The sequence below is a fragment of the Ascaphus truei genome, chromosome 2 (genome assembly GCF_040206685.1).
Source record: "Ascaphus truei isolate aAscTru1 chromosome 2, aAscTru1.hap1, whole genome shotgun sequence".
In the NCBI taxonomy this organism is placed as follows: domain Eukaryota; kingdom Metazoa; phylum Chordata; class Amphibia; order Anura; family Ascaphidae; genus Ascaphus; species Ascaphus truei.
The window spans coordinates 215748265-215768727 of record NC_134484.1 but is presented as its reverse complement, the minus strand read 5'-3'; the positions used below and the strand labels follow the sequence as shown (position 1 = coordinate 215768727).

At 41.3% G+C, this 20463-nt stretch overlaps 1 long non-coding RNA gene across 1 annotated transcript; it reads left to right on the top strand.

Annotated features, from left to right (window-relative positions):
• The first annotated feature begins 9489 nt into the window (after positions 1-9489).
• LOC142488640 (uncharacterized) lies at positions 9490-19745 on the top strand. Its single transcript, XR_012799553.1, has 3 exons — positions 9490-9584; positions 19268-19347; positions 19590-19745. It is a non-coding gene; the product is annotated as an uncharacterized LOC142488640 (long non-coding RNA).
• The last annotated feature ends 718 nt before the right edge of the window (positions 19746-20463 follow it).

Sequence of the window (20463 nt, the reverse complement as noted above, 5' to 3'; positions counted from 1 at the left end):
ACCAGAGTTTTCCCAGAGTCCGAATCTTCAAGGGCCTGGACGTTTTTTCCCCCAACCTGGGCTGGAAGTAGCCAGAGCTTGTAATTTTCTCCAGTGAAGGCCGAGGCAACGGTCCTGCTGAAAGAACAATCCAGTTGTGGACAGTCCACATGCCGGTGGCCTTGTTCTCCGCAGGCGGAACATGGAGAGGGTTCCCTCGCAGGACGGTGCCTCGGATAGTGCTCCGCTGAACCGGATACTGGAGACCAGGTATCTGGTGGGTCCTGTGGGTGACGTCCTCAGAGGTTCCTCTCATTTGGTGACAAGCCATCATCAGGAAGGGGATGAGGGTCTCGGCGTGCCTGGCATTTTGACTTCTTCCTTGTTGGAAGAACTGCTCCTTTCAGGGCACTTGTCGGTTGTGTATGGAGGGGCCGTAGTTTCCCCGTTGTTCCGATCTCCCTCTTTGGGTGTCCGCAAGTGATGGTGAAGTTGGATCCGTCTGGTCCAGGGCACTTGCCTGGTCCTCGGCCGCAAGGAAGTTCTCAACGAGTCAGGCCGCCAAAGCTAGGGTTTCAGTAGCATGGCGTTTTACCCATGAGCATGCGGAATGGGGTATTATCTGTAGAAATTGTTCCAAAACAAATTGCTCTAGAATTGCCTCCTTAGTGCGCTCCTCGGGTTGTATCCAGCGGTTACACAAGTCCAATAACCCCCTGAGCGAGTACCCGGGGTCTCATCTTAGCGGTGTACTTCAGGTTCGGGAACTGCTGCCGGTAGGTCTCTGGGGTCAGACCTATGCGATCCAGTATGGCGTCTTTTATTTGTTGGTAGTCCATTGCCTGATCTGCTGGGAGGCCCTGATATGAGGCCTGGGCTTCACCTATGAGGAGCGGGGCCAAAGCAGTTGGCCAGCGATCTGCAGACTAGCCCTGAGTTTCGGCAACCCTTTCAAACGTCAGTAAAAAAGCCTCTGGATCCTCGTTTGGAGCCATTTTCCTCAGGAGGACCAGGGGTTTGTTCGGATGTTCTGGACTGGCAGACCCCTGGAATTGGGTCAGCAGCTTGGCCATTCACTCCTCCTGTGCTGCCTTCTGCTGGGTTAGGAGCTGGGTTTGCTGCTGCAATAGTCTTTCATCTCTCTCTGCTTGCAGTTGGGCCTGTTCCTGTATTAACAGTCCCTGCTGTCTGGTCTGCTCGCACAGAAACTCTTTTAAAAATTCTTCCATTTTTCTCATTTGTGTGTGTGTGTGGCCCTTCAACTGCAGGGGCCTCTCAAAATCCCGGCACTTCTGACACCATATGTTGCAGAGTACATGCAACCACACACGCGGGTTCTCTTGATAAGGCTTCTTTATTGAACCTTAAAAATATACAGCACACAAAAACAAAATACCTTCTCTTCAGCATACAAAAACAAAATAGCTTCTCTTCAGTAGACAGAAACAAAATAGCTTCTCTTCAGCTTAGAAAACAAGGCAGCTTCTCTTCAGCATGCAGGACACAGACAGTTCATCACACATGTACTTTGAAAAACAGACCTTATAGCAGTAATCTCTTCAGTATTTCAGTCCTGTCTCCTGACCAGCTAGCTTGCATGTGTGTACAGCCTGGGGGTTTTAAAACACCTTGATTATGCAGCTGGGGTCAGACTAATTAAGCAGCCCTTCTCAACTGAAACCTAACCTCGTCACTGTTGCACTGCAAGCCTAAACATAGGTTTGCCAGGTATATGGCTGGTGACGTTCATTCACCCTTTCTCACATTTGTTTTGTGTTCTTGATATATCAGCGAATTTCTTCTTGACATAATAAAGCCCATGCTTCTTAGCCTTAGCCTTTGCAGTCTTCAGAAGGTTTACTTTATTAGCCTTTCGCTTTGGGTTTGGCTCGGAAAAGGCTTCCACCTTTCGCTTTTTCGGATCGGCAGGCACGGCAGAAGAGAGTGGGTTCCTGCGTCTGTAGAATTGGGGTCGATCCATGGATGCAGATGGAATAAAGCACAGTGCAGTACCTGGACAAGAGCAAGTACAGATCAGAGTGTGTTGGGCTATGCAATTTGAGTCACATTTTATACACTGTGTCCCTATTGTGATTGAGGTGCAGGTGTTAAAAGTGGGCGTACTGTAATGGGACTCATTAAAGTATAAATACACCATCCATTTTATTGATTCACTGCACATTGAATACACATCGACTAAACATGGAATATACATTCTTGTGCTTGTATTTCTTTCTAAACGCAGCGATGCCTGTTAAAAAGATTTGTAAAGATCTCAGCATGAGAATACAGGATATGTACAAGAGAGGACACCGAATTTCAGATATTCAACGCTGGTTAAGTACTTCTGGCCTCGTTGTACCAGCAGCTACCGTGAGCTATCATGCCCACGGTAAGGCCAAAAATGTGAAGAGGACACCAACTGTAACTACTGCGTAAGTAAAGTATTTTCAATATGTTTTCTTTATTGTGCAATACTGTAATAGCACTTTTACTGGCTAGATGGCTTATTATTTTTAACAGAACCATTTTCTCTTTCCTCAATTATCATAACTACATTCTTACATTCTTATAATCAATTAATTTAAAGACACCCATTCTATTTCAAAGTGAGTTGCACCTCTTTCCTTAATTATCACTCACTTCATTACTCATTATGACTCACGCACTCACAACCCCCCCATTGCAGTACACAGTTTTCTGTTTACTGTAAACAGTATGACGCACACACATAAAGTACCAGTAATATTATATTATAATTTATATCGCTGTATATTTATATAACTATATTATATATATATATTTATATCTATTATAATTTATATCGCTGTATATTTATATAACTATATTATATATATATATAAATATATATATCTATTATAATTTATATCGCTGTATATTTATATAACTATATTACTATATTATATATATATATATATATTTATATATATATATATGCAAATATAGCTGTATGCTCATCTGCATGTCTTAGGAAGGTCTGCAACCCCGCCTTTCCCCCTTCCGCCTTTATATATATATATAATAGTAATAAAGTTACTGGACACTGGATATATATATATATATATATATATATATATATATATATATATATATATATATATATATATCCAGTGTTCGACAAATCCGGTCGGGTTTTGACCGGCCGGTCTTTATATATATATCTCAGGAAGTTATTTCTCCTTTTTCACCTGAGTAGTAAGATCCTGTTTTTTTTTTTTTTATATATATATTTACTTAGGATCTTATTATTACCCTGATATTTTCACAACTGTTGAGACCCTCTGGGGATTGTTTTATATTTATATTTGTTTAGTGTTTTCCATGTCCATTAATAAACATTTGTTCATTATTATTGTTGCTTGAGTGCTTTTAGTGGGACACTTTTCTTTTTTCTTTTGTGTATTTCATATATATATATATATATATATATATATATATATATATATATATATATATATATATATATATATATATATATATTGTGACAAATGCCCCACTTTTGTAGCACTGATGCCTGTCTGGGTTCTTCCCGACACAGGGCTCTATGCAGTAAGCGTTGATAAGGGTTTTTTCGGCATTTTATAACCAAAATTGGGTTTGAGATTCAGAAAGCGTCGATATGTGCTTGATTTCGGCAGGTTTCGTAGCCGATAATTTTGTTATGGCCAGTCTGCTGTCGATAAGCCTGTTTTCGGCACTTATCGCCACTTTTTTAAATCGGCTGTATTCAAGTACCAAAATCAGCTTATCGGGGCTGATCGGCACTAAGAAATTGAGATGTTATGGGCAATTTCTCCCGCCAACTAAAGTTGGCAAGGTGGAGGGGAGAATGATCGCTAAGGCTGCCGGAACGGCACTTAGAAAAAAAAAATCATCTGCACATCAATGGAGTCAATGGAGCGGGGACGTATAACATTATAGTACAGTTTACGTTCCATTGCTCACAATACAAATGTGATTAGCATTACAGTGTGGGGGGCATTCACTGCATTGTGTTACACCTGACGTGTATTATTTCATTTACATTGTACTTTTAGATGTTTTCAGCATTTGCGTGTCACATTACTCATCATGTGATGATGTGTCAAGGGAAAATCCTATACTCAACTCTTAAAGGAGAACCTCACATCATATCACACATTTTACTGAACTGAGCGACAATTCTTTATATGATGTTACACATGTCACACATCTAACACATACACCGTATATTCATGTTGCTTTACATTACACAATGCTTGTAATGTGTAACGCATCTTTAAACGTTCATGTACATCTTTCTTCTCATGTTTACATGTACTTTGGGTCCTCCCTTTTTTCATGACATCACTTATTGGACACTCAATCACATTGCATGTTCACGTTGTAACCGTTGCATTACAAGCACTTCAACCTAACTTATACACACATGTACAGTAATTAATCATTGTGACACCTTTCAAACTGATTCTATAGCAACTATCCTCATTACATAAATGTATGCATATGCACACGACAATTAATTGTTGTCAACATGTGACAATAACATGGCTAATTACACATGTTGCAGCAAACATTTTCCACGGCAATCTCAGGCTTTTTGTCTATTTACATGACTGACTGTTGCGTTCAGAAGTGTTACATGCATTGCACATTACACTATGAATTTTCAAACAATGTTTGTACAAAGCTTCATGTTACATCATTGGCAAATATCATGATTGCCTGCTCAATACACAGAACAAATAATTCTTTGTTCAAATGGACACAGCTTGTGAGCAAAGTACTTTAATATGTTAATGTAACACCTTGCTTTTTACTATGTCACCTGACATCATCACATACCTATTTAAAGGACGCCCATTACCTGCTCATTCACAGCTACTCATTTCAAAATGTTTTGATTGTTTAGGAGACGGAGGAACATTCTTTTTCATGACATGCTTGCTGATTAAGAGAATGACATAGGGCAAGGGAGGGACAGAGCCAGGGACAGTGACAGGGACAGGCACGCGGATACGACAGGGACAGGGAGAGGGACAGGCCGAGGGACAGGTAGAGGGACAGGAGATCAGAGGAGAAGATAGAGGAGACAAGTTGTGCCTCGTCCGCGTGTGTACAGGGAGAGAACCCTGTTAGATGGGATGAGTGAGGAGGAGATAGTCAGTCGCTATCGTTTGAGTTCAGCAGCAATCTTATCTCTTTATGAAGAGATAAGGGGAGATTTAGATTTTGTGACAGCCAGAGGTTGTGCAGTCCCTGGGCTTGTTAAAATGCTGTGCTCATTACATTATCTTGCTTCCGCGTCATTCCAGACAACTGTAGGCATAGTGGGCTGGGTCTCGCAATCTACATTCTTGCGGGCCTTTACCCAGTTTCTCTATGCACTCAATAGACGCGCTAGGAATTATATTCATTTTCCTACAGAGGCGACAGAGTGGCTGGAAGTCAGGAATGGCTTTTATAATATAGCAGGGATACCATGTGTGCTGGGTGCAATCGATTGCACACATGTTGCTTTGATTGCACCTAGTCAGAGTGAGCATGTTTACCGTAATCGTAAGCACTACCATTCACTGAATGTACAGGTGGTATGTGATGCCACGATGAGGATAATGCATGTGGTACCCAAATTCCCTGGTTCCAGTCACGATTCCTCTATCCTGAGGAACTCTTCAGTCTTCCATGCGTTCGAAGAGGGACATTTTGAACATGGTTGGCTGCTGGGTGAGTACACATTTGGATGTTGTAACACAAAACACATTTTTCTTTAGGAATGTTTTCATTGTAGAATCTTATCACTTATGTAAGCTTATGTGTGCTCTATTGATTATAGGTGACTCAGAATACGGAATTAGGCCGTGGCTCTTGACTCCGGTGCTAAACCCTCAAACTGAAGCAGAGGAGAGGTACAATGCAGCCCATATCTCTACAAGATCTGTTATAGAGAGGACATTTGGCCTACTCAAGACCAGATTTAAGTGTCTCGACAGAACTGGTGGGGCTCTTCTATACAAGCCTCAAAAAGTGTCTGATATTATTATTGTCTGTTACATTTTGCACAATGTGGCACTCAGACACAATGTACAATCAGACATAGCTGAGCCTTTGGTAGACGAGCATCCCACCCATGTAGCTGCTGAAAATGAACAAACAGCCAGTGGTGGCCAGACACGGCAGAATCTCATCAATTCCTTTTTTTCTTGTAAGTATAAACATATATGTTCCTAGTACTACTTTTATAGATTAATTATGTTATATTAACAATAATGTTTCTTTATATAACCTTCTGTTAGGACACAGATGAATATGGGTTGCACATCTTTCTTTTCTCTGCTGTGTGCACAAAGGGATGTGGCACCGGTATGTTATTGTTGCACAGGTTATATAAACCCTCTTCCATTGTAAATTAGTTGTGTGTATGTGAATACAACTGGTGTAACAAAGCAGTAATATTTTAGCTTTGTGTTGTTCCTTATGCAAACACAATACACATAGTATGGCCATAGTCATTCATTCTTGCAGTATGGTTACATACAATGTTATTGTTGCAGTGTAACATGTACATCCATATGATGTGTACACCAGGCTGGTCTACATTTTGAATGTCATTAAATATACATGGTGTTGCACATTTAACACCAAATACACACTTTGCTGTGTTGCTTACGGTACTGAAGATGGCATGTCAATGTTTGCAATTTATATATTGTTCCATTGCATTATAGGTATATCTCCAGTATGACTGATCATGGTATGTATATTTGCCTACATCTGTCATAAGATGTGCCTACCTCAATATTCGTCTAAGTATTTGAAGTACAAATCCAACATATTGGTCAACGATAAATGTTACATACATGTACTTTCTGTATCATGTACATGCATTTACCTACTAATGAGGTTTAATGTGCATTGTATTATAAAATGATTACTCCCATTTCATCACATTTAATGTATGTTCCCTTATAATTTCCATTAAGGTAATATAGAGGTGTTTGGAGAGAAGGGGATAACTGTAGAAATTTTTTTACTTACGGGAGCTCATTAATCACGGATGAAATTGACTGATCATAACACTCCATACATGAATGCCTGTAATCACAGCAATGCGTTGTACATCTTATATTTAGCAATGTAGGTGATTATTAATGCTATAAATTATTTGTCAACATTAATTAAACATTGTCACATGTGTATGTATAAGTCACACATGTGTGTTGATGTGACCTACATGTAACAAGTGTCAAACTGTAATCAAAACCACAATTGTGTCAGAAATGTAAGTGTAATTTTGCATTAATAATTACCCACAATCACAATGTTCTTAATATATTTGGAATGTCATTGACGTCACTTCATCATTATCATGATGATAATGAACAAGTATTCTCTAAATATAAATGTCAATCACATGCACATTAGCATAGGCACACTTTTTAAGGCAACTGTTTGTGTCTGTATCCATTTGTTTATGATCCATGTATAACACCGACAAATGATAACTGCAGGTTTATTATGGTAGCTTATATCATCATATTGACTGTACTATTTATGTTTTGAAAGTTTAATGAACACAGTAAACTATACTTAGCTTGTTACATGAAATATACACATAAACGTACTTCATTGCATGATGTTGATGTAATATTCATAACATCATGCATTGTAGGGGACCACAACATCTTGCCAATAACATTGTTTGCTACAGTCCAAAACCATTTCATCAACATACCAATGTAACAAGAAATTTTTGACTATAAATGGCTAGTTGGTTGTAAGTGTCCTTTATATTGGGAGAAGGAGTGGCTCATTGAGTAAAGACACAGACTGGCACAGAGAGTTTGAAGCAGGGGAGACTGGTTCAATTCCCGATGTCGGCTCCTTGTGACCTTGGCCAAGTCACTTTATCTCCCTGTGCCTCAGGCGCCAAAAAATAGATTGTAAACTCCACGGGCCAGGGACCTCAGCCTGCAAAATGTCTTTGTAAAGCGCTGCGTACAACTATAGCGCTATACAAGAACATACTATTAATATTATTATTATTATTATTATTATTATGATTACATAGTTTCGACAGTCATACGTTCCATTACACAATAGAATACACAAATGTGTTAGCAGAGTGGGAATGGTCGTTATATATAAAACACACCATTCCATAAAATGTTAGTAGTAATTAAAGAACACTGAAGATAAATTCTAGCTGCACTCTTTTGCAACATCATTATGTTAATTAAGTGCTTATGCAATATAGGCATAAGGGTATCACATTTTTAATTGTTTGTTAGTAAGCGCTGCAAGCAATATAAAATTAGTTCCATATGTAGTATAGTAGTCGGTGGCTCCTCCTCACAATCATCTCATATAAAGTTTGGCTCTTCTGAAATCATACATTGATCCGATTGTATCTTGGCCGACATCTCTGAAATACAGCAAACACATGATGGTCAAAGATGGCACCTTAATATATATGTATCCGTGACAACGCGTTACACATCTCTATATGATTGTGTAGATAGACACGTCACTCAGTTATATGTTAGAAGTACAACTATACATCATTATGTATTAGTTTGTAAAATTAGTAGCACGCATAACTATGTATATGAAGTTAACGTTGAGTGTATACTTAAAAATGTGCGCGCACATCTTACTGTGCGCGCGCACTTCACGCTTGGGTCGACTAAGTGTTAGCGCATGTGCAAAACAATGCGTACGTTGTGCGTTCAATACATGTTGTAAATACCATTCATCATAAAATATTTATTTCAAATACAATGAAGGAGAAACTACATTCGTTCTAAACGAGTACATCTCTAATCTTTTTAAACAGACGTGTGTGGACAGAAAGCACGGCCGATAACACAATGCGCAAATGCAATACGTGTGATGTCATGTTAAGCCAGCGTGAAGCGAACGCAAACACTCCTCCCACTCAAGTAACATTCGGCTAACGCCCAGTGCACGCCCACAAACACATACGCGCACGCATGACACAGTGCAGTTACCGTAACTATAATAAAACAACACAGCCAATAGGCTTTGACGCGCGCACGTCGCTTGGGGGCGGGACTTACATCCGTAATCCTTTTTAAGGACGGCTTGGCACATAACAAGGGTCCCACGTCATACGTGGTGGACCCGGGTTTTTTTTTAGATGTTGCATGATAACAAAACAGGTGTGTGTTACAGTTATGGTAACATTTTGCTAATATGTTTAAAGGGATAGGAAATTACGTATATTTATTCCGTGAGCAATGTGTACTACTCTTTCTGGTTCTACTATATTGTATTAGGAAACAATGTGTTTGTGATTGCTACATGTTATGCAGTCTGCAATGTTACGCTGTATCCACGCATTTAAAGTAAAAATGGTGGTTACAAAAAAAAAAAAACTTTTAACGCTGAGTCAAGGCATAACGATTGTTATATTTACCATTCTTGTAGAAGTAACACTTCGTCTGCCTGCAACTGGTCGCTCCAGAAAACCAAAGCATTTGCATCCATGGGTGACCCAAACGCTGAATCCTGTATGACACACATCTCCTCCATGAGGCGCTCATAGGAATCGCCACTGCCTTCTTCAAACAATTGGTCCGGAGGTAGGTTCATTTCTTCGGTTACCCATTCGAATGCGTTAGCAGCATAAAGGCTTGGTAAAAAATCATAGTAGTTATGTTCTTGTAGAATGTGTGTTTCAGGAATGGAGGGTGCAGATATTGCAGCAGGTATCGATTCACACGGAACAGTTGTAGCGGATCCATTGCTATTGTTATTAGGAATAAATATGCTATTTAGCAGAATATATGTGCCGTGTTCCACGGTGATTTTATTTTCCTTAGCAATCTGCCAGAAACCATACCTTTCTTGTAGGTTATCCTGCACACGTTCAAAACATTCATTAGTTGATAAAGTGAATCTTACAGAGGATTTAAAATTTCGCGCCCGCCCAGGTTCTTGGTAATAAGGATACTTTGTTCTAATCAAATCATAGATTTGCCCCACGTTGGCTTTCTGTTCTGCAGTTGATACGATCGCCTCAGCTATCATCCTTTTATATCCTTTGTGTGGATGCGTATTTTGAATGATATCGTTAGCCATTGCAGCTTAACACAAAATCTGACTGAACTAGAATTTTGTCTGCGCAGAATGGTCAACCTAGTAGAATGTTATCTATTTAGTGTCTTTGCATTCAAGGTCACAAATTTTTTTTCATTTACTCCTATTTTCTAACCACCAATTGGAGTTGGACAAATAATTGGTTCACATTTGTGGTTTCTGATAGGCATTTCAGTGTGAATGCCATATTAAGCTACTTTTATCTACTTTCTCAAAACAACTGTAACATTTTAATTAAAGAACACTGTGGGTTGAGGAAAGAAACACTGAACGCTTTATGAAAATAGTGCTTACACAGCCATATAATGAAATACACAGACACCTGCAAATGTTGTAATCTTGTTTTTTTTTCTCATACATTTCAGTGTCTATTTTTCAGTCTGGTTAACTCCCTGACTGCATCAGAGTTTAAGTAAGTGTGTATATGTATATATATATATATATATATATATATATATATATATATCTGACTCATAAATATATAATATATATATATATATATATATATATATATATATATATATACTGTATAATATATATATATATATATATATATATATATATATATATATATATATATATATATATATATATATATATTACAATATACATATGTATATATATATATATATTACAATATACATATGTATGTGTGTAAAACCAAACTTTTAATGTGTGTGTATATTACAATATTTAATGGCTTATATGTAAAGAGGGATTTTAATATTGGTGTGATTTATTTAAAGGTTTAAATAATAGAGGCTTACAATGTTGTTTGGCCTTTGACATTGGCTTGTGAGCAATTGTGATTTACCATCAAACAACGCCTTTTTTTAATTGAGAAGGCCTGTAGTGTTACAACCAATAATATATCTATGTAATCCAGTTCTACACAGATCATATTGATGGCAGTAAGTAGGCCTTGTATGAAACCTAATTAAATGGTGTGTGACAAACGGCTTGTCCGGGACTGTTTAGAACACGGTCTTTTAGGGTAGGTTAAATGATGAGGCGTCACGTACTGTTCCTTTAAACAGGCTATGCCTGGTTTATTCAGTCCCAGGCACTGAGACTGCCACAGTGCATACAACAGAAAACAGATCAAAACAAAAGCTGCTCACCTGAGCGATAACTTAACTTAGATATCCCTGACTCAGGGTTGGAAGTGGCTTTTCCACTCCCAACAACAAAACAAGGTACTTTTGCAATCTTACACAAATGAACAGAAAGATTGAACCTGTTTGGGGAAGAGGCTTCTCCCCTCTGTAGTTCAGCCTTCCAGCCTCCTGGCTCTTGTGGAGAGACCAGAGCAAACAGGGAATCAGTCTTTCATACCTGATTCCTAATTAGCATGACAGGTGACAGAAATCAGGCAGCAGACAAACTCTGGTCTGGATCTCTCATCCCTCAGTTCCAGCGCTTGCCAAACTGTGGGATGGAGTGTATGTATTATAAGGCTGCACTCCCAGGCCAAACAGGATAGAAACTGTCTAGTATCCTGGGAGCCCTATATACGGAATTTATTACCATCCCCTGGTTTCTGTCACATATCCTCCCCCCCAGCTCAGACCTCGAGGGATGAGCGACCATGGATATTAGGGAGTGCATCCTTGACAACCCGTCAGCATTGCCATGTTTGTGCCCTGACCTGAGTTCCACAGAAAATTTAAAGGGTTGTAGGCTTAGGAACCACCTGGTCACTCTAGCATTCTTTTCCCTGTTTTGACACATCCAGGTAAGGGGTGCATGATCTGTGACCAACCGGAATTTTCTCCCCAACAGATAGTATTTGAGCGTCTCTACAGCCCACTTTATTGCGAGACACTCTTTCTCTACTATGGAGTAATTTTTCTCCTGGGGATTTAGTTTCCTACTTAAATAAAGGATGGGGTGCTCCTCACCTTGAGACTCCTGGGAGAGTACCGCCCCCAGCCCTACCTCAGATGCGTCGGTTTGGACTACGAACTCTTTGGAGAAGTCAGGTGTGACCAACACTGGTTGGGCACAGAGAGCTTCTTTCAGGCTTCTAAAGGCCTGTTCGGTTTCCGGGGACCACTTTACCATTAGCGGTCCTCTTGCTTTTGTGAGGTCAGTTAGTGGGGTTGCCTTAGTTGCAAAATTGGGAATAAACCTTCTATAGTACCCAATTAACCCCAAAAAGGTCCTTACTTGTTTTTTTGTAACTGGCCTTGGCCAATTTTGTATCGCCTCCACTTTGAGTGTTTGGGGTTTGAGTAAACCTCTGCCAATAGAATATCCCAGATACTTGGCCTCCTCCAGACCAATAGTGCATTTAGCGGGGTTAGCAGTTAGTCCAGCAGACCGGACTGCGTCAAGCACAGCTTGGACCTTTGGAAGGTGGGATTGCCAATCTTCACTATGGATTACCACATCATCCAGGTAGGCGGCAGCATACCGATCATGTGGTTTTAAAATTTTATCCATCATTCTTTGGAATGTGGCGGGAGCTCCATGTAAGCCAAAAGGCAACACCTTATACTGAAAGAGGCCGTCTGGGGTTGAGAAGGCTGTCTTTTCTTTTTCCCTTTCTGTGAGGGGAACCTGCCAGTACCCTTTTGTTAGGTCTAGGGTTGTGAGATATCGGGCTTTGCCCAGTCTCTCTACAAGTTCATCTACCCTGGGCATAGGATAAGTATCAAATTTTGACACCGCGTTTAGTTTCCGGTAGTCATTACAAAACCTTGTTGTACCATCTGGCTTTGGGACTAAGACTATAGGGCTGTTCCACCCACTTTGGGATTCCTCAATTACACCTAGTTTTAGCATTTTTTTAACCTCTAAACTTATAGCCTTTCTTTTGGCCTCTGGGATTCGGTACGGTTTAAGGTTAACTCGGACTCCCGGTTCAGAGACTAGGTCATGTTCAATTACGCTAGTTCTACCTGGCCGTATAGAGAAGATTTCTTTGTTTCTTCTCACTAAATTCTGAACCTCTCGTTTCTGATGAACAGACAGGGTTTCAGCTATGCTAACCTCTGGGTCAGTTTCTTGATTCTCTGACGGACCTGGGGGTACTAGGGTTAACAAGACTTCTCTATCTTTCCAGGGCTTGAGTAGGTTTATATGGTAAATTTGCTCAGGTTTCCTCCTACCTGGCTGTCTTACCTTATAATTTACTTCTCCCACTCTTTCCAAGACCTCATATGGCCCATGCCATTTAGCAAGGAATTTACTCTCCACGGTGGGAACCAGAACTAGTACCCTATCACCTGGAGAAAAAATTCTGACCCTAGCACCCTTATTATATGTATTCCTCTGTGCTTCTTGAGCTTTCTCCATGTGTTCCCTCACTATGGGTAGGACTGCAGCAATGCGGTCCTGCATCTGGGCAACATGCTCTATTACACTTCTGTAAGGGGTAACCTCGTGTTCCCAAGTCTCTTTGGCTATATCCAGTAAGCCCCTTGGGTGTCGGCCATACAATAGTTCAAACGGGGAGAAGCCTGTGGATGATTGGGGAACTTCCCTAATGGCAAATAACAGGTACGGTAACAAACAATCCCAGTTTTTCCCATCTTTATCAACCGCCCGCCGTAACATGCTCTTTAAGGTTTTATTGAACCTTTCCACTAAACCATCTGTTTGTGGATGATAGACTGAGGTTCTGAGATGCTTGATTTTTAGGAGTTTACATAGCTCTTTCGTTACTTGGGACATAAATGGTGTTCCCTGGTCAGATAGAATCTCTTTAGGAATCCCGACCCGGGAAAACAGAACTACTAACTCTTTTGCTATGTTTTTAGCTGAGGTGCTACGTAGGGGAACTGCCTCCGGATATCGGGTGGCATAATCTAATATTACCAATATATGCTGATGTCCCCTAGCAGACTTTATTAGGGGTCCTACTAGATCCATAGCAATCCGGTCAAATGGTACCTCTATTATGGGAAGGGGTACCAATGGGCTGCGGTACGCCTTGAACGGGGCGGTGATCTGACATTCTGGGCATGAGGAACAATAATTCGTAATTTCTGCCAGAACCCCAGGCCAATGGAAGCTTCGGAGAACCTTTTCTTTTGTCTTTTCCACCCCTAGGTGTCCCCCCAATGGATGACTATGTGCGAGGTGTAATACTACGTTACGGAATGTCTGTGGTACCAACAATTGTTTAGTTGTAACTGATTTCCTTTTATCAACCCGATATACTAGGTCGTTCTCTACCTCGAAGTAGGGGTAAGCAAGTGACCTATCTGGTTGGCCAGGAGTACTATTCTGGTCCCGTATATTTCCCCTTGCTACCGCTAATGTGGGGTCCTCCCACTGGGCCTTCTTAAAACTCCCAGGACTGACCTCTAGGTCAGCGAGGGTCTTATCCGGTTCTGGGGTGGTAAGTGTCTGCTCAACATCTTGATTTGGGGTATTCCCTACCAAAGTAGTGATGGGGAAGGGAATTTTACAGCACTCCTCCTTTTCCCCCTTCTTATTTGGGCCCTCGTCAACCTCCATTTCTGAAAAAGGGAAAGGATTTGTTTCTTCTAATACTTCGTTATGGTCCGCTATTGAACTCTGGGCACTATTCTGAGCGGGGGACCACATTTTTAGAAAATGGGGAAAGTCGGTCCCTATTAACACATCATGTGCCAGTTTGGGTACAATACCCACCTTGAAATCTAAAGAACCAAACTCTGTTTCAAAAAAAACATCAACAGTGGAATATTCATGATTATCCCCATGTATACAACAAATTGCCACTCTTTGTGAACTGTTTCCCTGTTTCTTCTTAATGGGCAAGAGGTATTCGGACACTAGTGTGACCATGCTCCCAGAGTCAAGAAGTGCCCGAACCCTCTTACCATTAACCTTTACAAATGCCCACAGATGGTTATTCAAGGGGTCCTCTGGGCTAGGGCCCATACCTTGGGACAACAGCGAATAAGGTTCCACGCTGTTGCATTGCATGGGCTCATCATTTAGTGGGCAGATTTTTGCTGTGTGGCCCCTCTCATGACAATTTACACATTTAGGTACATAGTCTGTGTCCCACTTAGAGCCTTTTCCCGGCTCCCCATGTTGGCTATTGCCCTTAGTGTGCGAACCACTGATGCTTGTGCTGCGTGAAGGGGGTCGCCGCTCTTCAGCGCCCCTTAACCCCGGTACCCTTTTACCGTCTCTGGAAGAGTCCTGGAACCTCGGGTAGTGGGGTTGCTCCACGACTGTGGGTTGCGGGTGCTCTTCTGCTGCATTGTACCTTTCTACGAGGGCCACAAGCTTATCCGCATTGTGGGGGTCACTCCGACTGACCCAACGGCGTAAGGCAGAGGGAAGTTTCCTCAAGAACTGGTCCATGACCAACCGTTCCACGATGTGGCTGGCTGAGTTGATCTCGGGTTGTAGCCACTTCCGGGCGAGGTGGATGAGGTCATACATCTGGCTTCGGGTGGCTTTATCCATCGTGAAGGACCATGGGTGAAACCTTTGGGCGCGAACAGCCGTGGTTACGCCGAGGCGGGCGAGGATCTCGAACTTCAATTTTGCATAGACGTTAGCTTCGGCTGGCTCTAGATCAAAGTAAGCCTTCTGGGGTTCGCCGCTTAGGAAGGGTGCGATTAGACCAGCCCACTCAGCTTCTGGCCATCCCTCTCTCTGTGCCGTGCGTTCAAACGTGAGAAGATAGGCTTCCACATCATCCGAGGGTCCCATCTTCTGAAGGTAGTGGCTTGCCCTGGTCATTTTCGGAACTGGGGCTGCCGCTGCCAGTGGAAGGTTACTGATAGTTCCCCTCAGGATCTCGAGTTCCTGCTGTAAGCCCTGAGCGAACCGCTGTTGCTCCTCTCTCAGCAAGCGGTTTGTCTCTTGCTGGTTTGCATTCGCGTTTTTCTGGGCAGCGACATTGCGTACCAGCGCACCCACCACGTCTTCCATCTTGTTTGCAGAGGATGAAAAAACTTCTTTTTTTTTTTTTTTTCTTTCAAAGTTCTTCAACCCGCAGACCCCCTAGTGCTCTGCCCGCATTCTCCACCATATGTGACAAACGGCTTACTCCGGGGCTCCGTCGTTTGTCCGGGACTGTTTAGAACACGGTCTTTTAGGGTAGGTTAAATGATGAGGCGTCACGTACTGTTCCTTTAAACAGGCTATGCCTGGTTTATTCAGTCCCAGGCACTGAGACTGCCACAGTGCATACAACAGAAAACAGATCAAAACAAAAGCTGCTCACCTGAGCGATAACTTAACTTAGATATCCCTGACTCAGGGTTGGAAGTGGCTTTTCCACTCCCAACAACAAAACAAGGTACTTTTGCAATCTTACACAAATGAACAGAAAGATTGAACCTGTTTGGGGAAGAGGCTTCTCCCCTCTGTAGTTCAGCAGCCTTCCAGCCTCCTGGCTCTTGTGGAGAGACCAGAGCAAACAGGGAATCAGTCTTTCATACCTGATTCCTAATTAGCATGACAGGTGACAGAAATCAGGCAGCAGACAAACTCTGGTCTGGATCTCTCATCCCTCAGTTCCAGCGCTTGCCAAACTGTGGGATGGAGTGTATGTATTATAAGGCTGCACTCCCAGGCCAAACAGGATAGAAACTGTCTAGTATCCTGGGAGCCCTATATACGGAATTTATTACCATCCCCTGGTTTCTGTCACAGGTGGTAAACATGAGTGAATGAAGTGATTAATAATTGTTTAAGGCCCATATTGTTATAAAGCTCACAGTAAGTATCTTTCACAAACAGTAGGCCTGTATTATTACAATACTGTGTTTTCACAAGGAAGCATTAAGTGTATGTTTTGTGAAAATACATATATACCAGTTTAGATAGTACAAATAATATATATATATATATATATATATATATATATATATTTATATATAACAAACAACAGGGAGATAAGCTGCGCCTCTAAGGAACATATACAATAGAATATATGTGCTATAACGATATGATGTAAATGTCTTAATTACATAAGCAAAACATATATACACATATAATAATATTGTGGACCTATATAATATCAGGCACACAAAAACATGAACAATAAATTATTATAATATAAAAGCAAAAAAGGATAAACCAGTCCTCGAATAGTCCAATGAAAAGTATAGGTGCTGGTATGCAGGGTCTCCGGCAGCTCTCAGTATGGACCAACCATGTCCACAGGGTATCTAAAAAGAAAAAAAGAGGAGAGAGCGCACGCCCATAGCGTATAAAAGTTTTAATGAAGGGGGGAGGGGGAGAGAGGGGGGTAAAAAACGCACTTACAAAAAATGCATTAAAATCAAGCATATGTGATATACATAATCACCACCATCCGGTTTAGCTGAGACTCTTGGGGCACTCCTAAGCTCCGTTGGTAAGGGGCAACGTCACTGCAGGTTCCAGGACTGGTAGCACCATCCGGTCAAACTGCAGGCTTCAGGGGCCTCCGTTGGTAATGGAACACCGTCCCAGCAGATTCACAAAGCAGGTAAGCTATGAAATGTCCAAGAAAGAGGTCCCGTGTAATGCTGCCTCTAGCACTCGGGACCTTTGAGAAAGTTAGCCGTGACTGACGAAACGCGTCAGGGAGCGTCGTGACGTCAGACGCAGAGACATTGGAGTCCACACCAAGCGCTGGAGCGTATTGATCCAGGCACGAGTGCTAGAGGCAGCATTACACGGGACCTCTTTCTTGGACATTTCATAGCTTACCTGCTTTGTGAATCTGCTGGGACGGTGTTCCATTACCAACGGAGGCCCCTGAAGCCTGCAGTTTGACCGGATGGTGCTACCAGTCCTGGAACCTGCAGTGACATTGCCCCTTACCAACGGAGCTTAGGAGTGCCCCAAGAGTCTCAGCTAAACCGGATGGTGGTGATTATGTATATCACATATGCTTGATTTTAATGCATTTTTTGTAAGTGCGTTTTTTACCCCCCTCTCTCCCCCTCCCCCCTTCATTAAAACTTTTATACGCTATGGGCGTGCGCTCTCTCCTCTTTTTTTCTTATATATTTATATATATATATATATATATATATATATATATATATATATATATATATATATATATATATATATTTATATACACACACACTGTGTGTGTGTGTACATATATCCATACATACTACATATATATTATTAAACATTCACAGATATGTTATTGAAAACAGAACTCATAAATGATTAAATGACAACATTAGAATGTTCAAGCAAGGTGAAGGTAAGTAATATTTTACACTTAATCCTGCTGTACACGGACAAGAAAGATGTTAGCAGTTAAATAGATGTGTGTTTTTAATTGCATGTGAATAATATTAACATGCAATGATTACATCAAGTAACACACCCAAATACAATGTTTTGAAGGTAAGTAAATGGCAGCTTCTCTAAACATAGCAACTGGGTCCTGGTGGGCCATTACTGAGCAGATGATTAATACATAAATATTCATAACACCATTCATTAGGACTGTTAACATTTCCAAAACTTCACGTGTACAATGACATACTTGAATGTTTGGAAACAACAGGTCTTCACCATACATACAATATCCAGTAGATAATCTGAAGTCAACAAAACAAGGCCAAAGACATATTTACTTAATTATAACATTTATTATTTTTTTCCTTTTGAGAGCGAGTCACAGGCCTGCTTGTTGTCTCTTGGATTTTTCTTTTCCGTTTGGCTACAACTTGAGTCACAACAGAGCCACTTTGAGTGGCCTGTGGCACTTCACGGGCAGAGCTTGTGGCCAGTGACTGTTCATGAGCAGGGCTTGTGGCCAGTGACTGTTCATGGGCAGGGCTTGTGGCCAGTGACTGTTCACGGGCAGGGCTTGTGGGCAGTGACTGATCACGGGCAGGGCTTGTGGCCAGTGACTGTTCACAGGCAGGGCTTGTGGCCAGTGACTGTTCATGGGCAGGGCTTGTGGGCAGTGACTGATCACGGGCAGGGCTTGTGGGCAGTGACTGATCACGGGCAGGGCTTGTGGGCAGTGACTGTTCACGGGCAGGGCTTGTGGCCAGTGACTGTTCACGGGCAGGGCTTGTGGGCAGTGACTGATCACGGAAAGGGCTTGTGCCCACTGACACATGTGAGCAAGTTGGTAGACACTGCACAACTGATGGTTGGTCCGTTTCATGTGTGGGTTTTTTTGTTTGTGTCCAAAAACTGGTCAGTAGTAACTGCTTGTGCTTTTTTGTTTTTGCCGCCTCCTTTGTAGGTGTCAGCTCCAGAATTTCTACAGATGGCAGCGGTAGGATGTTGTCAGGAACATGCACAGAACTTTCTGCTACTTTACCGGTAAGATCCCGACCTGGGGAATGCACATCAGATGCATGGGGTGAAAAATGACCACCATGTAAAGATCCTTCCTGTGATGTGTTAAAGTTAAAATTTGGTACAGTAGTCATTCTCAAGTAATTAGCTTGGGTTTGCTGAACAACTAATGCTTCTAATGACGTGTTGATTTTTTGCAATTGTTTAGGCACTTCAATGAAGACTCTGTGGAGATGTGACAATTGTGATATCGTTTCTTCCTGCAGTGATATCATCCTTTCATGCACTGTCATCAGATCTGAATGGCGACGATTTTCAGCTTCAACAATTTTTCCCTCAGAAGCTACTATTGCATCGTATGTGTTACTTGATGGACGAATTGGCTGTGTAACTGTTTCAATGGGAACCTCTTCATGGTCACTTGGTTGCATTTCTGTGTCTATGGTGGCATCATCATCATCATCTTCACCATCATCTTCATCATCATGTTCTAAAAATAAATCTACACATTATGAAATGGCATGTTAATCTCTGCTGTTTTACTATGTAATTATACTGTGTCATAAGTAACAACTAACATGTTTCCATACGTTTTATAACGTCCCATTAAAAACTACCTTGACTTACGAATAATGTTTGGACTCAGTATGAAATAAGAATGAATGAAAAGTTGTTCTAAACTCACAACTCCTACATGATACTTAACATCACAAACACAATACATGTTGTCTTAAACTTAATTTTCACTGACACTAAGTAATCCTATTTAAAGAACATGTGCAAAACAAATAATGAACATGACAACATAACATATAGAAGTGCATATATTATATGGGCACCACCTCATACACCCACCTTCTAGGTGTGTTGAGCTGCATGACCCAGGTGAAGACACTTGTTCCGTCTCAGGTGACACATGTCCTCCAGGGGCAACTATATATAACAATAACATCAGTTATACATTTACATGTGTAAATATTGAACAAACAGTTATTGTATGTTCTGTATTTATGAGTAACTAACAGCATCAGTTCCTTAACCGAAAATGTGTGTGAGAAAGTGAACATAAATAGTTGTAATAACAATGTACATGCCTGTGTACTTAGAACTTTTGAGTTCCCTAACATACAACATACTATG